Raw genomic sequence first — 6,000 nt, forward strand, 5'->3', positions numbered from 1 at the left:
ATTAACAGAGCACAGCTTCCTAAAAACCTTCTTCACCTGGCTTTCTCCCTAAACTTTCACATGGTTGTTGTTTAGTCCCTGAGTCGTGTCTGACTCTGTTAAGGCCCCATGGACTGTAGCCCACCAGGCTCCTCTGTTCATGGGATTTTCCAGGCAAGAATACTGGAGTGGATTGCCATTTCCTACTCCAGGGGTTCTTCCGAACTCAGGGATCAAACCCACGTCTCTTGCATTGGCAAGCCGATTGTTTTCTATTGAGCTGCCAGGAAAGCCCTAAGTCTGTTATACTCATTCACCCTTCCTCTCCTTCCTTTTGCTGTCACTTCAAGCTCTGCCCTGCAGAGAATAATTTGACTCCTTTTCTTGATTCCATAGCTCTTCTAGTCAGCACAACATAGATTTGGGAGACAAGAAATGAAGGACCCTTCCCTTAAGGGGGCCAGGGAATCAGGAGGGATAAAGACTGTGAACACTCAGCCTTCTATTTTTGTCCCTATCAAACATTCTTTCAGTCAACACTTACTTATTAAGTCACCGAGCACAGACAATGAGGTATGGCCCCCACCCTGAAACTACAGCGTTTTCCCATTAAAAGTTTTACCTTGCTCCTTCTTTTGAATTTCTTTCCAAAGGGAATGATTCTCTTACAAGAGGTAATTTTTTGCTTAATGAAGTAATCATTTTACAATAATTACCTACGGAATACTTTTACGTGGCTAATTTCCCTCAAGCATTTAAACTATGATTTCAATTTCAGTGTTCACTGAGAAAGAGGTTAGGATGACCATAGTTTTTATAATCTCTTTTGGAACAAAGGTATTAGGAAATATTTCCCTAAGGGTACCTTGCTAATAAGTCACTGCTGACAAAGGTGAATTATCTCTTTATATTTAGCCACAAATGAAGTGGAGAAGAATAAGAGAGAATCTTCCGAATACCACAGATTTATATTTGGTAAACTGAAAATATCTTTTAAAATGTCATTCAACAGTAAGAGCACTGAGGGATTCCTCTGGTGGTCCAGTGGTTAAAACTCTGCACTTCCAGTGCAGGGGTCCTAGGTTCAATCCCTGGTCAGGGAACTAGATCCCACATACCACAACTAAGATTCAGAGGAGCAAAGTTAATTAATTAAAAAAAAAAAGAAAAAGAATGAGAGCATTGAAAACATAGATAAACCTAACTTATAAATTTCTGACTGTATTAGTTACCTATTGCTACATAACAAATTACTCCATTATTATTTCGTAGATTCTGTATGAGAGGAACCCAGGCGCAGCTTAGCAGGACCCACCCTTCTGCCCAGGGTCTCTCAAAAGACTGTGATCAAGGTGTTGGCCAGGGTCACAGTCACCTCCAGATTTAATCTGTAAATTTAAAACAATCCCAATGTTTTTTATGGGCTTCCCCAGTGGCTCAGCAGTAAAGAATCCACCTGCAATGCAGAAGACACAAGAGACTCTGCTTCCACCCCTGGGTTCGAAGATCCCCTGGAGGAGGAAATGGAAACCCACCCCAGTATTCTTGCCTGGAAAATTCCATGGACAGAAGGGCCTGGCGGGCTGCTGTCCATAGGGTTACAAAGAGACGGACACGACTAACCCACTGAACACACAGCTTTTTTTAATCTTGAGACTTTTTTAATTGAACAAACTAACTCTCAAGTTCAAAGAGAAGAGAAAATACATAAAAAGAGCTCATAAACTTGGGGGGAGGGTGGGGAGAAGAATAATGAAGAAAGGTTTGCCCATGCAGATGGCAAAACATAAAATAAAATTGTAGTAATTACAACAGCATGGTATTAATTCAGAAACAGCTAAATTAATATATGTGATGAATACTGAGCTTAGAACAGAATCATTTTTATATGGAAATGTTTATGATAAAGTGACATTTCACATTACAGAGGAAAGAATGAACTATTCAATAAATTGTAGGAGCATAACTGATAATCTATTTGAAAAAATAAATAAATAAGGCTAAATCTCTGTTGATATACCCCTGTATCAGGCTTCTTTATATTGCAAGTATTTGAAGACCTAACCCAAACTGCCTTATACAACAAAGGGTTCATTTAACTGGAAGACCCAGAAATAGAGCAGACTGTAGGGTTGCTTTGATTTAGTGGCTCAGTAGTGACATGAAAGACACTGGGAGGTTTTGTTTAATTTGTTTTTTGTCTTCTTTTTCCATCTCTGGGTTTTAACTTCTGTAATGTCAGCTTCATTCTAAGGCTAAATGACCGCCCAAGGTTCAAACTTCAAATCTGCCTACCAGACTGCCCTTTTTGGAAAGAGGAATGCCCTTTATGGAAACTCTCTAAAAAGGAGAAACTTCCTTTTCCAAAGTGCTTCCACAACCTCCCTTCCTGTCTCCTTGGCTCAAGCTGTTAGCCTGGCCTATTTCCTAACATGCAATGATTTGACTTATGCCTGAACAGATAATTGGCTTATCTGAATAAATCAGTGTGAGAAGATGGATGGGCACTCTGTTTGGTCTAAAATAGTAGGACCCTCTTTTAGAGCTATGTATGTTAGTCGCTCACTCATGTCCAACTCTTTGCAACCCCATGGACCATAGCCCACCAGGCTCCTCTGTCCATGGAATTCTCCAGGCAAGAATACTGGAGTGGATTGCCATTTAGAGCTACGGATGGTGTCAGTTTCCACTATAACCACCCTAAATGCAAGAAATGCCTATTACACAAAAGAGGAAAGAAAGAAAGATTCAGTATCCACTAGGACAATGTATCAGAATAAATTCCAAATTCATCAAACATCCAGCTGGTTAAAAAAAGACAAAGAGGATGCTCTACACTCAAGGAAGCAGGGCAGAACTCCTCACACTATAAGGACAAGCTGCACATAGTGGTTTCCCTCCAAAGACTACAGTGTTAAAAGTGAAAAAAGTTAACTTCTCAGTAGGGGAACACAATCTCAGCCAGGCGGTCAAGGATAACAACAGTGATCAGTCACATTGGTTGTATGTACTGTTGATATGATGTGATGAGAAGGGCACATTACTTCTGTGGTCTTCCTCCCCAAAACACAAAATCCTAGTCTCATTGTAAGGAAAACATCAGACAAATCCCACCTGAGGTCCATTATACAAAGCATCTGACCATTACTCTTCAAAACTGTCAAGATAATCATCAAAAACAAGTCTGAAAAATCGTCACAGACCAGACTAGGCTAAGGAGACATAAGGGCTAAATGTAATGAGATATGGGCACGGCAACCCACTCCAGTCTTCTTGCCTAGAGAATCCCCATGGACAGAGGAGCCTGGCGGGCTGCAGTCTATGCGGTCACAAAGAGTTGGACACAACTGAGCAACTAAGCACAAGCACAGCATTCCAAATATACTGGGAGTTCGGGAACAGAAAAGGAACATTAGGTAAAAACTCAAAGAAATTTCAATGAAGTATATAGGCTTCAGTTAATAATGATACCAATATTGGCTCAATAATTGTGACAAATGTACCATGCTAATATATTAATAGAAGGGGAGACTGGGTTTGGACTATATGAAAACTCTTTGTACTACCTTCACAGCTTTTTTTGTAGATCTAAAACTATTCTAAAATTAGAAGTTTGGGGACTTCCCTGGTGGTCCAGTGGTTAAGACTCCACACTTCCACTGTAGGAGGTATGGGTTCAATCTTTGATTAGGGAACTAGGATCCTGCGTGCTCTAAGGTACAGCCAAATAAAATAAAATAACATAAGAAAATTGCTTTTAAATAAATAAATAAAATTCAAAGTTTATTTTTAAATGTTTTAAACACATTAAAAACCTCCAGGATTTGTTTTAGAAAAGAATATAAGAGAATATTTTCATAATCATGAGATAGAAAAAGATCTAACAAGCAAAATGCAAAATTCACAAAGCAGAAAGGAAAAACTGAACAGATATGACTACATAAGAACTAAAAATTTGCATAAGAAAGACAATAACCAAAGTTAATAGATACCCAACAATGAAATGAAAGTATCTGCAACATATATATTAGAGAAATGACTGATATCTAGAATACAAAGAGAGAAAGAAACTTAATTAGGAAAAGACAGTCTAAGTAGACAAATGGGGGAGGCAACTCAAGTGACAAAATCACAGAAGAAATTCAAAGATAAGTAAACACAAAAGGATGCTCAATCTCACCAATAATCAGGAAAATGCAAATAAAGCAAAAGCAGTGTTTTTAAGTCCTGTGGGAGGAAAAAAGAGCGGGGCGGGGAAAGACAGCAGTAGGAAGAGTATATGATTGATACTCAGAGAAACTTGTGTTTATCACCTTTAAAAGTGTGAGGTTAAAAAAATACATAGCTGCTCAAGACTTCCAGAAGCCCACAGTAGACAAGCTATAAACTGCAAAGCTGAATACAAAACTTAGGGAGGTAGAATGAAACTAATTGCTACCTTTGTTTAGGAAAATATCTTGATAAACTTCTTTGGGCTGGGAAGGTGGCACCCAAAGGCTTGCTCTAAAATAAGGCAATATACAAAGAGAGCTAGAATCAGAACTGGAGATGCATGTAAATTTCAAATGTCTTTGGACTCTAGGAAGAGATTTAGTAAAGCACTAGACAGAAACAGAATTAGATTTGACTGCCATATCACTGAAGGGTGTTCAGGAAGATACTAAATGGCCTCAAGGCTGGACATACTTTAAAATTTGCATTAAATTTCATCTTTCCTTAAAAATTAACTGTTTCTATCAAGTGGCTAGTTAATATTTATTTTAAGCTTGAGGAATGGTTGTTTTTACAGAAAAAATACAGCTGTATACAGAAAATTTTAGGCTGTAAGCCTTAGTTGTCCACAGCTGGAGGAATCCTAACTTTTGGCACACGGCCATGTCCAGGCTCAACCACTTACCTAAGGGCGCCAAATTCTAGCATGGTGCCTAGGACGAAATAAATAGCCTCATATGCTTTAACTTATAAAGTCATGGCAAGCATCAAATATGGATAGGATAATTAAACTTATTCCACAAGTACAAAAATATTAGCAGGAAAGGGTGCCCCTTCAAGCTTTAAGAGGAAATATTACTAGAAGAAAGTGCTTGCATTTTATAATAGGGACTATAACAGGAATTCACGAATTCATGCAATCATACAAGTTGAAAATGCAAACAGATTTGATATTATGATCTTTATAGTAATCTCTAATATTATCACAGACTATGGATCCATTATAAGCTTTTTTTTTTTTTAAGGAAAAGGAAATTCCAGGCATACTCCAAATATTTTTCAAGTGTCATAATGAAGAATAGTCACTTTTTTTCCACAAAGCCCCATTTTACTCATAAAGACTTCTTCTCCGTGATCATTACCGTCATCCTTATTATCATCAACACTTACTGAAAATCTGAAAATTCACTTGGTGCTAAGAATTTTACATTAATTTTCTTTTTTAAGTGTGAGATCTTTTAAAAACGCAAGTAACTCTGGATGCTATTACCAGTTTACACAGCAGCAACAATTTTAAAGCAAGAGCCTTTGGGAATACAACACAGAATATAAACCCTGAGAACTGAAGGGAAGGTGGCATGAAAGATGAAAAACAAAAAACAAACTTTCTGTCCTTCATGATTTTGCTTAAAAAATGAGAACTGTACATATGGAGAATAAATCAACCCTGAATATTCATTGGAAAGACTGATGCTGAAGTTGAAGCTCCACCTGATGCGAGGAGCCAACTCATTGGAAAAGATTCTGATGCTGGGAAAGATTGAAGGCAAAAGGAGAAGGGGGTGGCTGAGGATGAGATGGTTAGGTAGCATCAGTGACTCAGTGGACATGAATTTGAGCAAAGTCCGGGAGACAGTGGAGGACAGAGAAGCCTGATGTCCTACAGTCCATGGGGTCACAGAGTCAGACCCAGCTTAGGGACTCAACAGCAACAATGTATGGATAATGCCCAACGAACCCAAGATATTCGCTGTATTGTATTTTTAACTGACTCCTTTGTGTAACATGCTTCAAGGATAGTCAGCAGAG

This window comes from Bubalus bubalis, chromosome 15 (assembly GCF_019923935.1).
Source record: "Bubalus bubalis isolate 160015118507 breed Murrah chromosome 15, NDDB_SH_1, whole genome shotgun sequence".
NCBI lineage: Eukaryota > Metazoa > Chordata > Mammalia > Artiodactyla > Bovidae > Bubalus > Bubalus bubalis.